Source organism: Trachypithecus francoisi, unplaced genomic scaffold (assembly GCF_009764315.1).
Source record: "Trachypithecus francoisi isolate TF-2019V2 unplaced genomic scaffold, Tfra_2.0 Lachesis_group5, whole genome shotgun sequence".
NCBI lineage: Eukaryota > Metazoa > Chordata > Mammalia > Primates > Cercopithecidae > Trachypithecus > Trachypithecus francoisi.
The window spans coordinates 145,359,149-145,380,447 of record NW_022681470.1 but is presented as its reverse complement, the minus strand read 5'-3'; the positions used below and the strand labels follow the sequence as shown (position 1 = coordinate 145,380,447).

Genomic DNA, 21,299 nt, shown 5'->3' with positions numbered 1-21,299 from the left:
ACGTGAGCTAGGCAGGCTGAGCCTGACTCGCATCCTGGGGACCCAGTTCCCACAGTTGGGCAGTTTCTTATTGAGGAGGATGCCCAGGAACACTGACAGGTCTGAGGTCTGGGAGGATAGCACATGGGAGAGGCAGGCACTGGAGCCCAAACAGAAACCGCCTAAATCCCTGCCTGGCTGCCGGCAGGGAGGAGGGTGCTGAGGTTCTCTACAGAATGCGCAGTGGGCAGAGCTGTGAGCAAGCTCTGAGGAATGTGCCTTCACCTGTCTCCTCTGCCCACCTGGCACACCTGCACAGGGATACCAGGCTGTGGTGACAGGTGACTCACGCCCATGGTGGCCCACAGTCATGGAGGCTGGTTTTCTGAGATGTGGCTACCAAAAGCACCCAGGCTGGAAGTCATCCCAGGCGGCACGGGGCAGGGCAGGTGGTGGTGAGAGGCGGTCAGCAGCTCTACACAGCCAGCCGCACCTGTGCACTGGGACCCTCTGCGAGCGTCAGGTGCCAGCAGCTGTCACCTTGCAATGGCCACCCCTGCCCATCGCCAGCTCACGTGCACTTACTGTGGTGCATGGGTGCCCCCAGCCGCTCAGAGGCACCACCTGCTCCTTACACAGTGACGTCGGTGGTGGAAACCCGGGATGGGAATCTCAGAATTGCTGACCACGGCCTCAGCACAGAGGAAGCGAGCACATGGCCCGAGCCCCCCGCCATCTCCCCTGCAGCGAGAAGACTGCAGCCTCTCCTCTCTGAAGACTGGCGTTTGGGTCCCGGGCCCGGGAGATGCTGGTAGGTGCAGCCTGCTTCCCAGGGCCCCTTCTGCCCCGCTGTGGCTCATCGTCCTTGAAGGGACACCACTCAGGACAGGCTCTCGTCACCAATCCATCCCAAGTTCCCTGTTCTCAAACACGAGCTTCCTGCCAGCGGGGCCGAGCACGGGGACAGGGCTAGCAGAGGCAGCACAGGGCCTGGCATCCAGGTAGAGTCAGTCACCGAGTACATGCTGAGATAATAAATACTATCTGTTGAGATAACAAACAAATAAGAAGTGGCCCTGCCCTTGGGAGCTCAGGTGTGCCAGTAACACATCAGAGCAAAGGTGTGCCATGAGGTCACGAGGCAGGCAGGCTGACCCGGGATGAGGGTGCCTGGATGGGTGGCACCAGGACTGGATATGGTTCCAGCTCTGCCGTTCGGGGCAGTGACTCCGAGCAGGAACGCAAACCCCTCTGAGTCTCGGGTTCCTCAACTGTCTCAGGCGTGGATGTGCTTTAGAAACCACACACCACCCTACAATCCTAGGCTACTGTGCACTGAGCAACTGAGTCCCGAGGAATGATGGGTGTGGGACCAGGGGCTTCGCCTCCACCCCGTGACATGACCTCTGAGCCCAGTTTTTCTGGAGCAAGAGGCTTCATGCACACCCTTCTTTAAGAAGAGGGAGAAAAGGAACACGCCTTCCCTGAGTTACACCCATCTCCAAGGCACCCTGGTGAGGCACTCACAGGACCACACACACCAGGAAAAACTGTCTACAGCTGGCTGACTGTGCACGAACTCTCATGCTGCGCCCAGAGCAACTCCAGATCAGCCACAGAGTCAAGTCCCAGTTCCGAAACACTCACGGCACTGGACATATTTGTCAATGGCCGTGACACAAATTCTGAGGTTGTACTGGGGGACGAGGGCGGGAGGAAAGAAGCAAAGGACTGCTCGGCTTGGTGGCTCATGCCTGTAATCCCAACGTTTTAGAAGACCAAGGAAGCAGATCACCTGAGATTGGGAGTTCAAGGCCAGCCCGGCCAACATGGTGAAACCCCAGGCATGGTGGCTCACGTCTGTAATCCCAGCTACTTGGGAGGCTGAGGCAGGAGAATTTCTTGAACCTAGCAGTGGAGGTTGCTGTGAGCCAAGATCGCACCACTGCACTCCAGCCTGGGTGACAGAGCAAGACACTATCTCAAAAAAAGGAAAAATAAATAAATAAAGCAGCAAAGGACCAAGAAAGAAATGACTCGACTTAAAGAAGGTTGGTAGAAAATTCCCCACGTCCCTGACACATACCTGCTGCTGTGTCACACCCCAGGCAGCTGCCACAGCCTCTGTGCCCCTTCTCCTGTTTCCCAATCAACCTGCACTCCTGTCTTCCTACCAGCCGGGAACACGGCACGGCTGCCCATCCTGACCTCCTGAGCACCCGACTTCCCGCCTCGTCCTCGCCGGTGGTGAATGCAACTCCTTCCCTGGGGATGTCCCCGCGCTCCCTCCACCTCTGTGCACCCACGCTCTCCCTGCCTTCGAGAACGTGCCTCTGTGTGTGAGCGAGCCTGAGGCCGTGACTGTGACCCCTCACTGCCAGGATGTCTGCTGCGGCGACGCCAACACAAAGCATATGCCGCGGCCCTGCCTTATGCTTACTTGTATTTTGAGGGGAAAGCAGCCCTGCCTCCCGGGCCCGCAGCCCTTCTCCCCAGGGTTTGCTTCTTTGTTGTCATTGCCCCAGAGAACAAGGGACTAGTGCTGCCACTTCCTGAGCCAGGAGCAGTAAGAATATTCAAACCTCTCCCACCCTGCCATCACAGTCTGGTAGCCAGGCTCCTCCCAGCACCCAGGGCAGCTTCCGCTCCCCTGGAAGGACTGGCCCCATGGATGCTGCCTGGGCTCAGGATGGAGGGGAAGGACACGGCAAGGCAGACCCATGCTGCTGGGGCCCCAGTGCTGGGGGCCTCCCTCCAACACCTGCCTAGGGGATGCCCAGGGCAGGGCTCTCCCTGCACCAGGAACTCTCCCTCCTTTCCTTGCTTCTTCCTACATCCAAATTCTACCCATCCTCCAAAGCCACGGTCTGGAGCCATCACTGAGGTCCAAGTCAGGTTGGATGAGTATTTACCTGTGCCAGGCACAGTGAAAAAGGAAAGACGTATAACCCAGGCTCACACACACACGAGCACCTAAGGCCCTACGACAGACAGGAGGCCAGCGGGGAGGGAGCCAGGGTGCGTCAGGAAGGAGGTGGCCGTGGCCGTGGGCTCTGAAGGATGGGTGGGATCTGGGCGTATGCAGGAGAGAGGGGCACGACATGAGGAAAGGCAGGAAGGGGAGACACGGGGCCTGCAGCAGTGAGGCTGGCTTGGAAACAAGCCCAGGACAAGGTTCACAAGTGCCCGTTTTGAAGATGTGGGAGGGCGTCACGGGTGGGGATCTGGTGTGGGCTCCAGCTCCTGGATTGGAAAAAACGTGCCGTCAAACTCAGGAACTGTCAGCTGTCTTCAGGACTGTCAGTGGTTTTGAACATGATCTGCTCTGGTGTTTCCGGGGTGCATGGTGCCCTCAGGCTTAGACAGGCAATAGCATGTTCTGTGTAAACCTGAACGAGCGGGCGGTTTTAAAAATCCAAGTTAAATGACAGGAACTGAATTTCCTATCAATCCACTAGCTTTTAAGTCACCAAGGTGGGATTCCAGAGACCAGGGAACAACTTCTGCGGAGCTGAAGATTAGTTCCACAGAGCGTCACAGCCAAGGAAGGCTGGATGGAACCCCAGCTCTTAGCAGGGCACCTCAAGCCAACACAGCAAAGTGAACCGGTCCTATTTTCTTGATTTCAGTTGATTTCAGGGATGAGAGCTAACAGAGGACAAAACAATTGTCTCCCCACAGGCCTCCTCTGCCTCTCTGTCCCCCTGCCTCTGTCTCCTCTGCTTCTCTCTATCCCCCAGCCTCTCTCTGTCCCCCTGCCTCTGTCTCCCCTGCCTCTCGCTGTCTTCCCTGTGTCTCTCTGATCCCTCTGCCTCTCTCTGTCGGCCTGCCTCTTGCTGTCGACCCCGCCTCTGTCTCCCCTGCCTCTCTCCATTTCCCCTGCCTCTCTCTGTCTCCCCCCACATGCCTCTTAAGGATTGAGATGAAAACCATAATCAGGACAAGGCTTTAAGACAGTGTGAACCTGTGTGAGTTTCTTGTTGCCACCAAAACAAATTGCCATAAACCTAGTGACTTATAGCCACACACACGTCTTCAACAACACGCTAAAGCAACACAAAGTCTTCACTAGGTTAGATCCTGACAGGGATCTCCCCGGGCTAAGATTGAGATGCTACGAGCTACACTCTGTTCTGGGGGTTCTGGGGCTTTCCTGCCTTTTCCAGCATCCAGAGGCCACCCACATCCCTTGGTTCACAGTCCCCTCCTCCGTCCATTGTCAGAGCTAGCAGGCACTGGCCCCTCAGCAGCTACCTCTGTTTTCTCTTCCTTGTCTCAGCTCCCTCTGACCACAGCAGGGAAGGTGCTCCGCTTTCCGAGAGCCTTCTGATGGGACTGGGCCCTCGTGGATAAGCCAGGATAACCTCCCAACCCCAGGTCCGTACCCTTCATCCCATCTGCGAAGTCCCCTTTGCCATGTGAGGGAACAGTCATGGTTCCAGGGGTGGAGGTGAGGGGCAGCTGTGGGGAGTGCTGTCCTGCCTGCGACAGGAGCTGGTCACTTCTCGTTATTCGTGGGAGCTCTGTTCTAGAAAGTTACCTCAAGCACAAAGTTGGCCAGTACTGAGCCACTTCTCAGAGGGGAAACACACAGCTAGGTTTCTGTGAGCCTCTGGTCACAACATGTTCACCAAATGATCACTACGTAACCATTCTGTGTATTCCATTTTTTCTTTTTTCTTTTTGAGACAGGGTCTCACTCTGTTGCCCAGGCTGGGGTGCAGTGGCACAATCTTGGCTCGCTGCAACCTCTGCCTCCCGGGTTCAAGTGAGTCTCCAGCCTCAGCCTTCTGAGTAATTGCGATTACAAGTAATTACAAGTAATTGCGATTACACCACCACGCCTGGCTAATTTCGTATTTTTAGTAGAGGCAGGGTTTCACCACGTTGGCCAGGCTGGTCTCGAACTCCTGACCTCAAGTGATCCACCTGCCTTAGCCTCCCAAAATGCTGGGATTACAGGCATGAGCCACCAGGCCTGGACATTTCTTTTTTTTGGAGACCAGGTCTTGCTCAATCGCCCAGGCTAGAGTGCAGTGGCATGATCATGGCTCACGGCAGCCTTGACCTCCCAAGCTCAAGCAATCCTCCTGCCTCAGTCTCCCAAGTAGCTGGGACTACAGGCATGCATCACCACACCCAGACTTTTTTTTTTTTTTTTTTTTTTTTGGTATTTTTGTAGAGACAGGGTTTCACTTTGTTGCCCACGCTAGTCTGGAACTCCTAGGCTCAGGCGATCCTCCTGCCTCAGCCTTCCAAAGTGCTGGGTGACAGGCGTGAGCCGCTGCACCTGGTCTTTATGCATATTTCCTTAGTCCATATCTACCGTGATTCACCCACACTAAACTCCTGGACACGGCGCTATCACTCCTGCCTAAGCGAGCTGCTCTCACACATGGTTTCTCTGTGAGGCTGATCCCAGTCTCCGCGCACTGAGAAACACGAGATAGCGCTGCTGCATGATGCTGGGGCCATTCTCAACAGCGAAATCACCAACAAAATCCACATAAATATGAGACACATGGCGCTAAAAGCCTGCAAATCCATGCTGGAACACAGCACGAGAGCCGGCAGAAGGCAGTGTGGCTTTGTTTGACCTGGGCTGGGAACATACGCACTGGATGACAAAAAAAAATTTTTTTTTTTTTTGAGACGGAGTCTCACTCTGTTGCCCAGGCTGGAGGGCAGTGGCGCAATCTCGGCTCACTGCAAGCTTCGCCTCCTGGGTTCACGCCATTCTCCTGCCTCAGCCTCCCGAGTAGCTGGGACTACAGGCGCCCACCACCACACCCAGCTAATTTTTTTTTTGTATTTTTAGTAGAGATCGGGTGTCACCGTGTTAGCCAGGATGGTCTCGATCTTCTGACCTTGTGATCCGCCCGCCTCAGCCTCCCAAAGTGCTGGGATTACAGGCGTAAGCCACCGCGCCCGGCCTGGGTGACAAATTTTTTGCTCTACAACTGTCTGCAAATGACTGCAAAAGGAACAATTTGGGGCTACAAATAAATTATTTTTTTTTTTTGAGATGGAGTCTCGCTCTGTCGCCCAGGCTAGAGGGCAGTGGCGCGATCTCAACTCACTGCAACCTCTGCCTCCCGGGTTCAAGTGATTCTCCTGCCTCAGCCTCCCGAGTAGCTGGGGCTACAGGCATGCACCACCACGCCCGGCTAATTTTTTGTATTTTTAGTAGAGACAGGGTTTCACCATGTTGGCCAGGATGGTATCAATCTCTTGACCTGGTGATCTGCCCGCCTCGGCCTCCCAAACTGCTGAGATTACAGGTGTGAGCCACCATGCCCGGCTGCTACAAATAAATCTTGCCAAGTAGGTGAATTTGCACAGGGAGTGTGTGAGGAATGGGGATGGTTCGTGCGTCCTGGCCCAAGCTGCCCTCTGCAACGAGCCTGGGTGCTAGGTGCTTTCTGTAAGCATGGCCTCACTGTGCACAACAAAACTGAAAACAGGGACTCCAGAGGAATTTACAGGCTGGAGGGGATGTTACATCTGTGAGGAGAGCACCCAGCAGAAGCAGAGTCCTCAGAGGTGAAGGCGCAGGAGCCCCCCCAGTTCATCCCGCTTCGGACCACACAGAGCTAACTCAGCTGGGAGCCTCCTCCCCGTCCACTTGGCTTCCTGGCCAAGGCCCCAGGCACATACAGCACAGTGGAGGAGGGCTGAAATAACACACTTTACGAGTGCGCAACACATGATATTGCTAGCCACGGGTCCAAGACTTTGGGTCATGCAAATTCAACGGGCTGTTTTTTTCCATGCTAGGACCGTTGAAAACCTATGTGGCTATTTTTCTTTTTTTGAAGGCAGGGTCTCGCTATGTTGCCCAGGCTGGAGTGCAGTGGCTATTCACGGGCACAGTCATCAAGCACTACAGTAGATGATCATATTAAGTATGGTACCACGCTGGAGAAGCTCTCAGATGTGTCGCAAAGGACTGCTCACTGCCAGGCTGTGCGAAAATGCAGAAACTTGGAGGCTCTAAATGTCCACTGGCCAGAGAATGGATAGACACGCTGTGGAATAATCACGAGGGAAAGCCACGTGGCTGCGGATGCAAGCGGAGCCTCGTGTGCCAGTGTGAACGGTACTCACAAGCAGTGCTCAGCCTAAAAAGCAGGTGACCAGGTACGGTGGCTCACGCCTGTAATCCCAGCACTTTGGGAGGCCAAGGCACGCAGATCGATGGAGCTCAGGAGTTCGAGACCAGCCTGGCCAACATGGTGAAACCCTCTCTACTAAAAATATGAAAATTATCCAGATGTGGTGGTTGGTGCCTGTAATCCCAGCTACTTGGGAGGCTGAGGCAGGAGAATTGCTTGACCCCGGGAGGGGGAGGTTGCAGCGAGCTGAGATGGCGCCACCGTACTCCAGCCTGGGTGATGAGAAACTCCATCTCAAAAAAAAAAAAAAAAAAAAAAAAGTAGGGTACAAGAAACCAAGCAAGAAAGCACGTGATCCTGCTGACAGGCGGTGTAGACTGCCGCACAACCCCGCACGTTTTGGAGCAGTGAACCCACGTGCAGTGAAGGTGCGCCTGCCCTGCTCTGGCTTCATTTGGTGGTGTGGTGGGCACCTGGTCATCAGCTGGTCATTCTTAGGTATCTTTCTGTATCTGTATCTTATGATACAACCTTCATGAGGTGCCTGAACAAGGGAGGTGTCCAATGCCACATACTGGTGCTGACCAGCGTGCGGCCCAGGGAACGTGTTCTGAATGCAGTAAGAGGCAACCCCTCTTGGAAGGACGGCGACCCCCTACCGGCTCCTCTTGACAGCTGAGTGGACTCCTGGGCTCCAGAAACGTGATTGCAGCAGACGGACCAAAGGTCTTTCCCCTGCCCTCCCTCTCAGGGCCCCAAGGACCCTCCCTGGCTATGCAGCTGCCCACTATGGAACCCTCAGCCAGTCTAGATGGTGACACAGGGACCCCACTCAACAGAGGGGCCCACTAGTGCCTTCTTCTGACGGGCACAGGGTGCCCTGGGGCTAGCCGGGGAGGCTGCTGTGAGAAGGCTGGGCATGGGAGAATACTGGAAAAATACACAGGATTCTGCAAGTATGAAATAAAAATGTAAAAGCTGGGGGAGCAAAACCACCCCCAGTGCAGCATTCCAGCGGCCTCCGAGTCAGCCTCTGCAGTGGGCAGCACATACCTCCCGGACACCCACACTCTGCTCAGCCAGGGGTCCGGCAGCTCCAAGGTTCCTTGTGGGTGGAAGGCTGACTTGACGAGAGTAAGCAAGAGACTCGCTCTGCAGTTCTGGGGGTTGTTCTTCCTTCCTAAATAATAGCAGTGATTCTCAACCTCAGAGAAAACCGACAGAGGCCTCAGGAGAGGATGAAGACGATCTTATGCTGGGGTGGGTGAAGGCTGGGAGATGGAGAAATTCCATCCAGGTCCCTGGGCTACCCTCTTCTGAGCCACAAAGGCTGGTCTTGAAGGGCCAGGGCTGCCCGTCCATTTCTAACAATCGAGACTCTGATGAGTGAGGCTGTTAGGCTGATGGATGCCTGCCTGAGTCAGCCGTGGGGCCTCATCCCACGGAGGCGGGTGGCAGGGGATTGCGGCGAGGGCGGGCAGAAAGTTCCCAGAACTTCCTTCCGCAGGGGCTTTCTGAGAACAAGGGTCTCTGCTTAGTACTGGGGCAGAGTCCCGAAATGACAGCAGAAAAATAATCAGTCAGCAGTTCTGCTTCCAGCAGGCAAGGCTGGATGGGGGTGTCCTGGAGGAAGATATTTGCATTACTGCTTGGGTGATGTTTGGGAACTCTTTTTATTTCTTTTTTTACCTTTTTTTTTTTTTTTTTCCTGGAGAACAGAGTCTTGCTATACTGCCTAGGCAGGTCTCGAACTCCCGGGCTCAAGTGCTCCTGCCTCTGCCTCCCTCAGAGCTAGGATTACAGGTGTGAGCCACCGTGCCCAGCAATATTTGGGAACTCCCTAAGAATGCTGACTGTAGGGTCTCCAGCCTCCATGCCTTTCCCCAGGTACTCAGGACCTGGCTGTTACCAAGCCATCAGCCCTCTTTCCTGAGCTTGAATCCCAGTGTGCGGGATCCCTCGATCCTATGAGACGAGACTGCAGAGGGTATGGCAGCGGGCCCCAAGGGAAAAGGCAACGTGCCTTCCGTGAGGCATTTCCCACAATGTGGCAGCTAACACAGGCACAAGGCACACGAATCACGTGGTCAGAACACAACTGCCACAATTCCCCTTCCATATTTCTTAGTCTGGCAAGGAGGAACTTCCAGGTGGGCACTACTATAGCACAGATTTTTTTTTTTCTTTTTTAAGCAGGTTCGTGCTCTGTTGCCCAGGCTGGAGGGCAGTGGCATGATCACAGCTCACTGCAGCCTTGAACTCCTGGACTTAAGTGATCCTCCCACCTCAGCCTCCCAAGTAGCTGGGGCTACAGGTGTGCACCACTATGACTGGCTAATTTAATTTTTGGTACAGACGGGGTTTCATCATGTTGCCCAAATGGGCTTGAACAACTGGGCTCATGCAATCCTCCTGCCTCAGCCTCCCAAAGTGTTGGGATCACAGGCAAGAATCACCACGTCCAGCCTGAACAGCTTTTTTTTTTTTTTTTTTTTTTTTGAGATGGAGTCTCGCTCTGTCACCCAAGCTGGAGTGCAGTGGCCAGATCTCAGCTCACTGCAAGCTCCGCCTCCCGGGTTCACGCCATTCTCCTGCCTCAGCCTCCCGAGTAGCTGGGACTACAGGCGCCCGCCACCTCGCCCGGCTAGTTTTTTGTATTTTTTAGTAGAGACGGGGTTTCACCGTGTTAGCCAGGATGGTCTCGATCTCCTGACCTTGTGATCCGCCCGTCTCGGCCTCCCAAAGTGCTGGGATTACAGGCTTGAGCCACCGCGCCCGGCCCTGAACAGCTCTTTCACAAGACAGAACACCTCAGGCTCAGGCGTGGGGTATCCAGGAAGATTTTATTCCATTGTTTTGTTGCTGTTGTATTTGTTATTCCACTTACTGTGTGAGTTTTTTGTTTGTTTTGTTTTGTTTTTGAGGCGAGTGCAGTGGTGCTGTCTTGGCTCACTACAACCTTCACCTCCAGGGTTCTAGCGATCCCCCTGCCTCAGCCTCCCCAGTAGCTGGGATTACAGATATGCACACTACCACACCCGGCGAATTTTGGTTTGTTTTTGTTTTTGTTTTTTTGAGATGAAGTCTCACTCTGTTGCCAGGCTGGAGTGCACTGGCGCGATCTCGGCTCACTGCAACCTCTGCCTCCTGGGTTCACACAATTCTTCTGCCTCAGGCTTCTGAGTAGCTGGAACTACAGCCATACGCCATCATGCCCAGCTAATTTTTGTATTTTTAGTAGAGATGGGGTTTCACCATATTGGCCAGGCTGGTCTCAAACTCCCGACCTTGTGATCCACCTGACTCTGCCTCCCAAAGTGCTGCGATTACAGGCATGAGCCATCGTGTCCAGCCTATTCCAGTTACTGTTATTGAGCAAGGAAAAACACCACGATCCCCTTTAAAATAAATTTTAAAAGTGATAAAAGTAATTTAAGAGGAAAGAGGCCGAATCAACTAACGGGTTCTAAAGGAAAGGCGATGAACCCTGGCTGTCAGTTCAGGGCATCACCGCTGGCCAGCTGTGTGCTGTGGTCTGCGAGTCATGAGAGTGTCAGGTTTGAACCCTGGGACAGGGGACGCAGGCTTAGAAGGCAGGTACAGAGAGGGGTGACGAATGCACAGGAGACAGCAGGCTCAGAGACAGAAGGGGCCATCCACAGGGAGAACGGGAAGGAGCTGCAGGGCCGACTGTGGCAATCAGAGAGAAGTCACTGCAGCGCCTGGGCACGGAGGCCAGGGAAGGAGCTGCACAACGAGTAGCCAGGCCCAGCCATGGCGAAAGCCCTAAGAATCTTGGCAAATAGGGCTGGGGAGCCGGTTTCTGGAGGCCGGGAATGGTTTAGTTTGGGGAAGCATTCAAGCCAGGGAACCACCAACTCTGAGCAGACTGGCCCAGCCGAGCAGCAGCAGGTACATTTCAGCCTGGCCTCAATCAAGGGGGGAAGCAGACGTCTGGGCTCGGCTTCCTCAGGACCCTGCTCAGGCAGGCTCCGGGTCAGAAACTGCCTGTGACACAGTCAGGCCCCTCTGACCCGGTCAAGTTCAGGTGACTGTCAGCTGCAGCCCTGGAGTTGGACACACACCCTAAACCACAAGAAACACTCCCCGAGCTGCTGATTTTTTCAGAGCAGTTGGACCTGTTCCCAACTGAGTTCTCCGAGGCCTTGCCAGCCACCTGCCCCCTGGTGTTCTGTCACAGCCTGGTCAGATGCCTGGCCGGCGGACCGGGGCTGCTGCTGAGCCACTACCAGGGACACTGCAGGGGCCCCATGGAGGACAGCCCCCCACTCTGAGAAGGAGCCCTCCAGTTCAGCCTCTGCAGGGGGCGTCTCTGGTGACCTCATCAGCAGGCTAGTGCCCAGTGGAACATGGCCCATCACACATGCCTGGGCACAACCCAGCCTCAGGAGCTGCCGTCCGACAGGAGGAGAGCACCTCACACAAACACCAGTGTGCGGTGTGTGGGTGGGGGACTCCAAGGCCAGATGCTCCAAGGGCTGAGAACTCAGTTCCCACATGCAGCCCCGGAAGATGCCAAGGATAAGGGGAGATAGAAATGCACTCATTATAGGGCAGACAGGAATTGGGGAGAGAGTGGGGTTGGGAGGTAAAAGAGGCCAATGACATGGACAGGAGGCAGGAGAGTACAGGGCCCCACACAGGATGGGCGGGAGGGGTTGACTGTGTGAGTTCCCTATGCAGGGGAAGAGTAGCATTTAAAGCTGGGACCAAGGCAGGGCTCCGGAAGCTCCCGAAAGTCAGCTGAGAGCTTGAACTGTACCCCAGGCCAGGTGGGGACGTGCTTCTCCTCTTCCTCTAGGGCGTGCTCACACAAACCCGACACACAGCCATCCGCTGTAGGGTGGGGGTCACGGTGGCCCATCCGTCCTTCCATGTGATATTTACCGGCTTCCTGGGGCAGGCTAGCCATTAAACCGAACACTGGGGATGCAGCAATGAGCAGAAATGCCTGGCTCTGGCGGCAACGGGCTCATAATCCAGTGGCAAAGGCAATGGAATAATCACTCCCATCAGCCTGAAACGACGGGGGGATCTGTCCACTCAGGGGCCAGGGCAGAGAAGACGCCTGTTTCCGGCCCAGGGAGGGGAGTGGGCCCACTCACCCCATGCCCTCGCTGGCCTGAGGCCGTCTGGATCCTGAGTATCTGCCATGACCACCGCCCCTACGGACTGTCACACGCGGCATGACTCCTGCTGGGTGCCTTGTCCCCTTACCCACGTGTGGAACTGCGGCCCGCCAGGCGGGAGCCCTCTCTCCCAGGCGGTCAGTGGGCCGCTGCTGAGTCAGGTCCAATGGAGGAAACGGTCAGTCTATTTTCCTACTGTGGTGAGGAAGTCTCCCCATGACCCCGCTCTCAGGGCCTGGTCAGCAGGTTTTTCTAGGAGTGCAGAGGAAAAGGAAGACAGGGCCGTCCTCCCAGAGCCTGAGTTCAGGGAGCCCTGGGTACTGCTTAACAGGAAATGAGCAGAAATGCACCAAGCTGCAGCGCTCAGAAAAAGTGCTTGCCAAATCCAGCCCTGCAAAAGGCGAGAGACAGAGAAAGAGAGACAGGCAGGCAGACAGACAGACAGGAAGAAGGCGTGGAGAGGAGAGAGAGAGAGAGAAAGAAGAGGTGAGAAGGCAAAAGAAGGGAGAGACAGAGAGAAAGACAAGGAAAGAATGAGAACAGAGAGAGAGAGGAAGAAGAGGGGGAGAGACAGAGAGAGGAAGAAGAGGACAGGAGAGAAGGGAGAGAGGGAAACCCGCTGCAGCCCTGGCCACCACATTCTTCCATACGCTCTCCAGGGACAGCTTTGAAAGAGAACCAGAAGAGACTGCCCCCTGACACTTCAGCTCACACATTAAAAAGCCATTAGAGTTGTTTTTTTTGTTTTGTTTTTTGAGACTGAGTCTCACTCTGTCGCCCAGGCTGGAGAGCTCAAGTCTGGCTGAGATGCCTCCAGAGCCTCTTGAGCTCCTGACACCCACCTCACCCCCACCCCGGGGCAATGCTTCCCCATCCAACCCTCCCGGAGCTCAGAGACCTCAGGGGCTTGGAAAGGAGAAACATGGAGGTCACTCTGAGCTACTCCTTTAAGCTCTGCCCACGGCTACGCCGAAACCTCCAGCTGCCTCCGAAATCCTACTGGGGACGTTGGCAGCACACTCCAACACGACGTTTCCCCAGATCAGATCAGTTACAAAACACTGGCGACAATCACAGAGGCGGAAAAGGACCAAGGCAGCAGTGAAGGCTTGGTTGTACCCTAGGCCCCTGGATCAAAGTCCACTGGACACAGAGACACGGGCAGGTCTGAGCAGGACGGGCCCCAACCCGCAGATTTCTCCTCTGAGAAAAAAATGCAACACACAGAGACACCTGAGGGGCCCAACAGCCAGCTCAGACCTCAGGTGGACTGCGCACATGACAGCAGCCATGACCCCTGGGTGGCCAGGGGTGGAGTGAGCAGTATCACGTTCTCTGTGTGCTTGATAGGTCTGGGGTCTCAAAACATGACAGCCCCCAATGTCTTCAGCTGAGCGGGATAAGGTGAGACACCTCATCTCGCGCTCACAAGTTGTTATTAGGGGCACCCGGAATATAATTACGTACTGCAGGGCTGGGTTTTAACACACACCCAGATAAGCAGGGCGATCAGCACCCATGGAACCCCAACTGGTCTTTGGTGAACACGGGATTCTGAGTCAGAGATGAACTTTTGGCCGAACTTTCAGCCCTTGACTTGATTTCCAGGGCCTGATGTACAGCAGTCACGGGTGCAGACACCGGAGTTTGTTAGACGGGAAAACGCAGGATGCTGCTTGGTTACAAAGTGCCCAGTGACCACCCACAGCCAACCCTGTGGGCCAGGCGAGCCAGGTTTCACAGACAGGCCCGGGGAGCAGCGGGGTGTAAGGAGCCTCCAGCTTCCTTCGGGGAAGGGCAGTCACAAACCTCTGTGTCTACACAGCCCAGCCAGCACACAGCTCAGGCCTCCACACAGCTGCTGGTTCCACCCATCTGCAAGCCAGAAACACAGCGGAGTGGGGAGAGTGAGACCTGCCCGTCCTGAGCGGAGCCCAAGGTCCACACAGCAGGCTCCAATGCCTCAAGGCACATACCAGCACATGCCGCACGTTCCAGACTCAGTCACCAGAGCTTCCTGCAAGGGTGGACTTAACCCCGTTCCCATCGTACGTGGACATCACAAAGCAAAGTCCGTTCCTACATCTGTTGCCAGCACCTCCCCGAGGGAGACGGGGCTTCCGGAGGTCAGCCTGCAGCTGCTGGACTCACCGGCCTTGTCTCGGGCACAGCCTCTGAATCACCAACACCGCCCCTTACCAGCCCACACAAAAGGGCCTTGGAATCACCTGTCACTCCCAGCACAAGGGTATACATTTTTATCTGTGCCAAGGTTAAGGGGTTATGAACCCCATATTTTTGTATCTTAAGATCATTCCCAGTGGCTCACGCCTGTAATCCCAACACTTTGGGAGGCCAAGGCAGGAGGACCACAAGGTCAGGAGTTCAACACCAGCCTGGCCAACATGATGAAACCCTGTCTCCACTAAAAATACAAAAATTGGCCAGCTGTGGTGGCGCACACCTGTAATCCCAGCTACTCAGGAGGCTGAGGCAGGAAAACTGCTTGGACCCAGGAGGCAGAGGTTGCAGTGACCTGAGATCGGCCCACTGCACTCCAGCCTGGGACAGAGCAAGACTCCGTCACACACACACAAAAAAAGATCATACCATGTTTATGGCTTAACAAGTCTAGCACTTTGGTAGGAAAACCAAGAGTGGCCCCACAAAGTGAGGTTTTAAAAAAGAGGTCAGGGTAGGACGTGGTGGCTCACGCCCGTAATCCCAGCACAATGGGAGGCCAAGGAGGGCGGATCACCTAAGGAGTTCAAGACCAGCCTGGCCAACAAGGCAAAATCCCGTCTCTACTAAAAATACAAAAATTAGCTGGGCACGGTGGCAGGCACCTGTAATCCCAGCTACTCAGGAGGCTGGGGCAGAAGAATCGCTTGAACTGGGTGGCAGAGGTTGCAGTAAGCCAAGATCGTGCCACTGCACGCCACATTGGGAGTGGAGACAGAACAAGACTGCATCTCAAATACATAAAATGTTTAAAAAATCATAATAACCCAAGCATGGTGGCTCACACCTGTAATCCCAGCACTTTGAGAGGCTGAGGCAGGAGGATCACTACCTGAGGTCAGGAGTTCAAGATCAGCCTACTCAACACGGCGATACCCCTTCTCTACTAAAGATACAAAAATCAGCCAGGTGTGGTGTCACACGCTTGTAATCCCAGCTACTTGGGAGGCTGAGGCAAAAGAAGTGCTTGAACCCGGGAGGCAGAGGTTGCAGTGAGCTGAGATTGTGCCATAGCACTCCAGCCTGGGCAACAGTGTGAGACTCCGTCCCCCCCCAAAAAAAAAAAAAAAAAAAAAAAAAAAACACAATAAATAAACTAAAAAGAGGTCAGGGCCGGGCACGGTGGCTCACGCCTGTAATCCCAGCCCTTTGAGAGAACGAGGAGATAGGATCACTTGAGCTTAGGAGTTCAAGACCTGGAGTGGTGAGGTTTAAGGAGCCTCCAGCCTAGGCAACATAGTGAGACTCTGTCTCTACAAAAAATTAAAAAATAAATAAAAATAGGCCAGGCATAATGGTTCACACCTGTAATCCCAGCACTTTGGGAGGCCAAGGTAGGTAGATCATGAGGTCAGGAGTTCGAGACCAGCCTGAACAACATGTGTAATCCCGTCTCTACTAAAAATACAAAAATGAGCTAGGCGTGGTGGCATGTGCCTGTAATCCCAGCTACTCAGGAGGCTGAGGCAGGAGAATCACTCGAACCTGGGAGGCGGAGGTTGCAGTGAGCCAAGATCGCGCCACTGTACTCCAGCCTGGGCGACAGAGCTAGGCTCTGTCTTAAAAATAAATAAATAGGCCGGGTGCAGTGGCTCAAGCCTGTAATCCCAGCACTTTGGGAGGCCGAGACGGGCGGATCACGAGGTCAGGAGATCGAGACCATCCTGGCTACACGGTGAAACCCCGTCTCTACTAAAAATACAAAAAACTAGCCGGGCGAGGTGGCGGGCGCCTGTAGTCCCAGCTACTCAGGAGGTGAGGCAGGAGAATGGCGTAAACCTGGGAGACGGAGCTTGCAGTGAGCTGAGATCCGGCCACTGCACTCCAGTCCGGGCGACAGAGCGAGACTCCGCCTCAAAAAAAAAAAAATAAAAATAAAAATAAATAAATAAATAAATAAATAAATAGGCCGGGTGCAGTGGCTCAAGCCTGTAATCCCAGCACTTTGGGAGGCTGAGACAGGCGGATCACAAGGTCAGGAGATCGAGACCATCCTGGCTAACACGGTGAAACCCCGTCTCTACTAACAAATACAAAAAACTAGCCGGGCGAGGTGGCGGGCGCCTGTAGTCCCAGCTACTCGGGAGGCTGAGGCAGGAGAATGGCGTAAACCCGGGAGGCGGAGCTTGCGGTGAGCTGAGATCCGGCCACTGCACTCCAGCCTGGGCGACAGAGCAAGACTCCATCTCAAAAAAAATAAAAAATAAAAATAAATAAATAAATAAATAAATAAAAATAAAAATAGGTCAGAAAAAGCAGTATCGTGGACATTCTGAAACACCAGCCATGTCCCAGACACTGCTTACACTGACCTACAGCCCCCCAATAGGTGGTACCCAGGATCCCCCAGTAGACAGTTCTCCCTCAACCCCCCAGCCTTTCTCTTTCTCCTAGGCACAAACCCAGGGCCTAAGGAGCATCAGGCAGATTTCAAAGCTACGGGAGGTGACGCTTGTGAATGTTCCTCCTAGCTCAGTCTGAAGCAATCTTTCCGTTCAAACGTTCAAACCCTCTCCCTCCTTTCACACACCAGAAAAAAAGAAAAAGCCAGCATTCCAGGCAGCTGCCAGCTCTATCCCTAGTTACACTCTCAATCTCACACAGCCTGGCCACAAGATTTATCAGGAAGCCAGTTAGCAGCTTAGGCCTGGAAATAGCGTCACCCAAACCCCCAGCACACCAAGGGAACTTCTGAGAGCAGCTCTCACTAGTGGCGTTCTTTCACCCTCCTTAGTCCCCCAATTCTAGTTGCGAACAGATGCCAGGAGGCTCTTGAGGGAGTGAGTGTCACACCGGCAGAAAGGAGGGAACCAGGGAGATGGGACCACGATGGATGGCTATTTCTTTTACTGCTTTCTTCCAGATGATTCAACTTTCCCCAGCTCAGGCCTTCAACCAGTCTATGGCCAGTTCATGATAAGAAGTAAAAACTCACAAACTGCCCACTCAAGCCCAAACCAATTTTGAACAAGTTCCCAAAAGGTTTCGCAGGGAGATGAACTAGCCTGGAACCCACTAAGGTTCTTACCATTACCAGCAATGAGATCAGAAACTCGGAACCAACAACACAGCCTCGCCTGCTAGAAAGTAAGTTTATCTTTCCCAGCACTCTCTCCCGGATCCTCTCGGCCTCTGTTTCTCAGAAACTGTTTATCTGTCTCTTTCTTAGAAAGGACACTGTGAGAACCCTTGGAAGTCTAGAGCCTGGTTTAAAGCAGGGTTTCTTAAGCTCGACTCAACTAACATAGGGCTGGAGAATTCTTCCTTTGCAGCGGGGGGAAGCTGTCCTATGCATTGTAGGATGTTTGGCAAGCATCCCTGGCTCCTATACCCTCAATGCCATGAGCATTCTCTCTCAACCGCCAAGCGGAGGAGTGAGGACGGGGTCTGCGCCGTCCCCAGCTGACAGCGCTGATGGGAGTGTGCACCTCCTTCAGAAGCCCCGATGCCTGTGTCTCTCAACTATCAAATCAAGTTCCAGCAAAGAACTGGAAACCTTTAAGCTGTGTATAGAACCATTGTGTGTAGCACTGGAAACTCTCCCTTTTCTAAGTCCCTGTAAATGGTGTGTTTTTTTTTTTTTGGAGACAGGGTCTGGCTCTGTCTCCCAGGCTGAAGTGCAGTGGTACAATCAGGGCTCCCTGCAGACTTGACCTCCCCAGGCCCAAGCGATAAAGGTTCCTCAAGATCAGCTGGAAGGTTCACACTGAAGAACATTAGTGGATGGTGGTATTTGGGGCCAGGAGTGAAAGTGTTTCCTCTAAAATAGTTCCCTACACAGCGGGAGACGTGGTTCTTCTGAGATTCATGTAATACGTTCTGTGTTTCTCTGTGAACCATTTTTCAGTCTTTGTTTCTGTCATCATGTATGAGGGAAATTCCATAGAGACTACATCAGACAAAACTGACATTGTTAATTAGGAGAAAATACAGGCGCTTACCTTTTCAAGGCTTAATACATATAGTTGCCACAATACATATATGATAAGCAGTGTACATATACATACGAGTTGTTTAGGCCAGGCATGGTGGCTCACGCCTGTAATCCCAACACTTTGGGAGGCTGAGGCGGGCGGTCAGGAGTTCAACACCAGCCTGACCAACACGGTGAAACCCTGTCTCTACTAAAAATACAAAAAAAAAAAATTAGCCAGGCGTGGTCGCAGGTGCTTGTAGTCCCAGCTACTTGGGAGGCTGAGGCAGGAGAATGGCGTGAACCTAGGAGGCAGAGCTTGCAGTGAGCCGAGATCATGTCACCGCACTCCAGCCTGGGCTACAGAGTGAGATTCCGTCTCACAAGAAAACAAAAATTTTAGCCGGGCGTGGTGGTGCGCACCTGTAATTCCAGCTATTCAGGAGGCTGAGGAAGGAGAATCGCTTGAACCTGGGAGGCGGAGGTTGGTCGCAGTGAGCCAAGATTGTGCCACTGCACTCCAGCCTGGCCGACAGAGCAAGACTCCATCTCAAAAAAAAAAAAAAAATATATATATATATATATATACACACACACACACATACATATACAGTTGTCACAATACGTATATGATAAACGGTGTACATATACACATAAAACGTTTATGATGGATCTAGCTCCCCGCTAAAAAAGAAGCCCAGACACTGAAAGATACATGAGTGTTTCTAAAACTTGGGGGTAGGCTCGACCTTGGGGTCTGGATGCTGAGTTTTATGTAAATATCTACCTGTGGGTGGGGCACCATGGCTCACGCCTGTAATCCCAGCACTTTGGGAGGCTGAGGCAGGTAGATCACCTGAGGTCAGGAGTTTGAGACCAGCCTGGCCAACATGGTGAAACCCCGTCTCTACTAAAAATACAAAAAAATTAGCTGAGCATGGTGGTGGGTGCCTGCAATCCCAGCTACTTGGGAGGCTGAGGCAGGAGAATTGCTTGAACAGGGGAGGCGGAGGTTGCAGTGGGCTGAGATCGTGCCATTGTACTCCAGCCTGGGCAACAAGAGAGAAACTCTGTCTCAAAAAACAAAACAAGGCCGGGCGCGGTGGCTCAAGCCTGTAATCCCAGCACTTTGGGAGGCCGAGACGGGCGGATCACGAGGTCAGGAGATCGAGACCATCCTGGCTGACACGGTGAAACCCCGTCTCTACTAAAAAAATACAAAAAATTAGCCGGGCGAGATGGCGGGCGCCTGTAGTCCCAGCTACTCGGGAGGCTGAGGCGAGAGAATGGCGTAAACCCGGAGGCGGAGCTTGCAGTGAGCTGAGATCCGGCCACTGCACTCCAGCCTGGGCGACAGAGCGAGACTCCGTCTCAAAAAAAAAAAAAAAAAAAAAAAAACAAAACAAAACAAAACAAAACAAAAAACAAACTACGCATGTGGCTATCTGTGTTGAACACACTAGGAAAATCTTTATTTTGTACTTTATTTTTTGTTTTTGAGATGAAGCCTGGCTCTCATCCCCCAGGCTGGAGTGCCTCCCAGACTGCTGGGATTAAAAGCGTGAGCCACTGCACCCGGCCAAACCAGGAAGATCTTAAGAATGGCTCAGTGGGGATTTTTTTATTCCTTTGTTTTGGTATAATTATCCTCATTTTTTTCCAAATCTTACAGCAGGGTTTCTCAAATTTGGTACTATTGACATTTGGGGCCAGGTAATTCTTAGGGGGCAGTGGGGAGCCCTGGGCACAGGAGGATGTTGAGCAGCATCCCTGACTTCCACCTACTAGTAGCCAGCAGCACCTCACCAAGCTGTGACAACCAAGAAGATCCCAGACATTGTCAATGTCCCCTGGAAGACAGAAGTGACCCTGTTTTATAGGAAGATAAACATCCCCAAATCCTTTTGTGTAAAAGGGGGAATGTTTTTACTCTTAGGCCAGATAAGCAAGACCAGCTGAGACCTCCTGGTATAAAGCGTATCACCCATTCACATGGTGAGAATGCAGTAAATGTTCATACCACTAGCTAAGGAGAGATCCCGAGAGATGTCACTTTTCAACAGGCACAGGAGAGGGTGAAAGAGTTGTTATTATACTAAAAACAAAAAAAGAAACACAAATAGTTGGATACGCCCAGATAACAGCTGAGATGTCAGAGGGAACCATGGCAATGATCTCAGAAAAGCAAGGAACGCAGCCAGGGTGACTTCTAAGAGCATGACTCAAGACAGAATTGACCAGGAGGCCAAGACGACAGCCCTGAGGGTGGGCTGTGGCCATCGTGCTTTGGGACTAAGCCTCAGGATGTGGAAACAGGCAATCCTAAGCCCAGCTAACACCACACTGTGCTTTCCAGGCTTCAAGGCACCATTCACAGACCTGAATGCAGGTCATCCTGTTTCCCTCGAGAGAGACAAAGTCCTGGTGGCTGGCAGGAGAGGCCTGGCTCATTCCTCCAAAGAGGGTGTCAGCTCAGGACAACATGGGCACAGGCCCTGATCGCTGGGAGTGGGGGAGGGGGTGGCTTCCAGAAACCTGTCTATGGCAGGGAACAAAGTGGCCCAGGAATTCCTCCAAGACCTCTGAGAACATCTTTCCTGATAGGGAGCAGCGCTCTATGATGCTCTAACCAAGCAGGTGAGGGTCTGATGCCTGATGGGCAAGGTCTAACCCAGGGCCAGGCTATCTGATTTCAAACTGCTGGGGCAAGGGGGTGGAGCTATTCTCAGCGACAATCCTAAAATTCATCTGGATTAAATCTTTCTCCAGGGTTTAACCATCATCTGGGGTCTAGAGATAGACCCTAAGTATCTATATCCCTAGACAACCACTAGGGTTGTTACTTTATTTTCTGAGACAGGGTCTCACTTTGTTGCCCAGGCTGGAGTGCAGCGGCATGAT

The 21,299-nt window shown here is 53.3% G+C and overlaps 1 protein-coding gene and 1 long non-coding RNA gene across 4 annotated transcripts in view; both read right to left on the bottom strand.

The window, feature by feature from the left end:
* The window catches only part of SH3GL1 (SH3 domain containing GRB2 like 1, endophilin A2), a 41,046-nt gene that overhangs the window by 16,817 nt on the left and 2,930 nt on the right, over positions 1–21,299 (bottom strand). The gene's annotated exons all lie outside the window — the stretch shown is intronic.
* LOC117074357 lies at positions 1,923–19,544 on the bottom strand. Its single transcript, XR_004433564.1, has 3 exons — positions 19,488–19,544; positions 8,590–8,592; positions 1,923–4,519 (listed from the first exon to the last, which is right to left on the bottom strand). It is a non-coding gene; the product is annotated as an uncharacterized LOC117074357 (long non-coding RNA).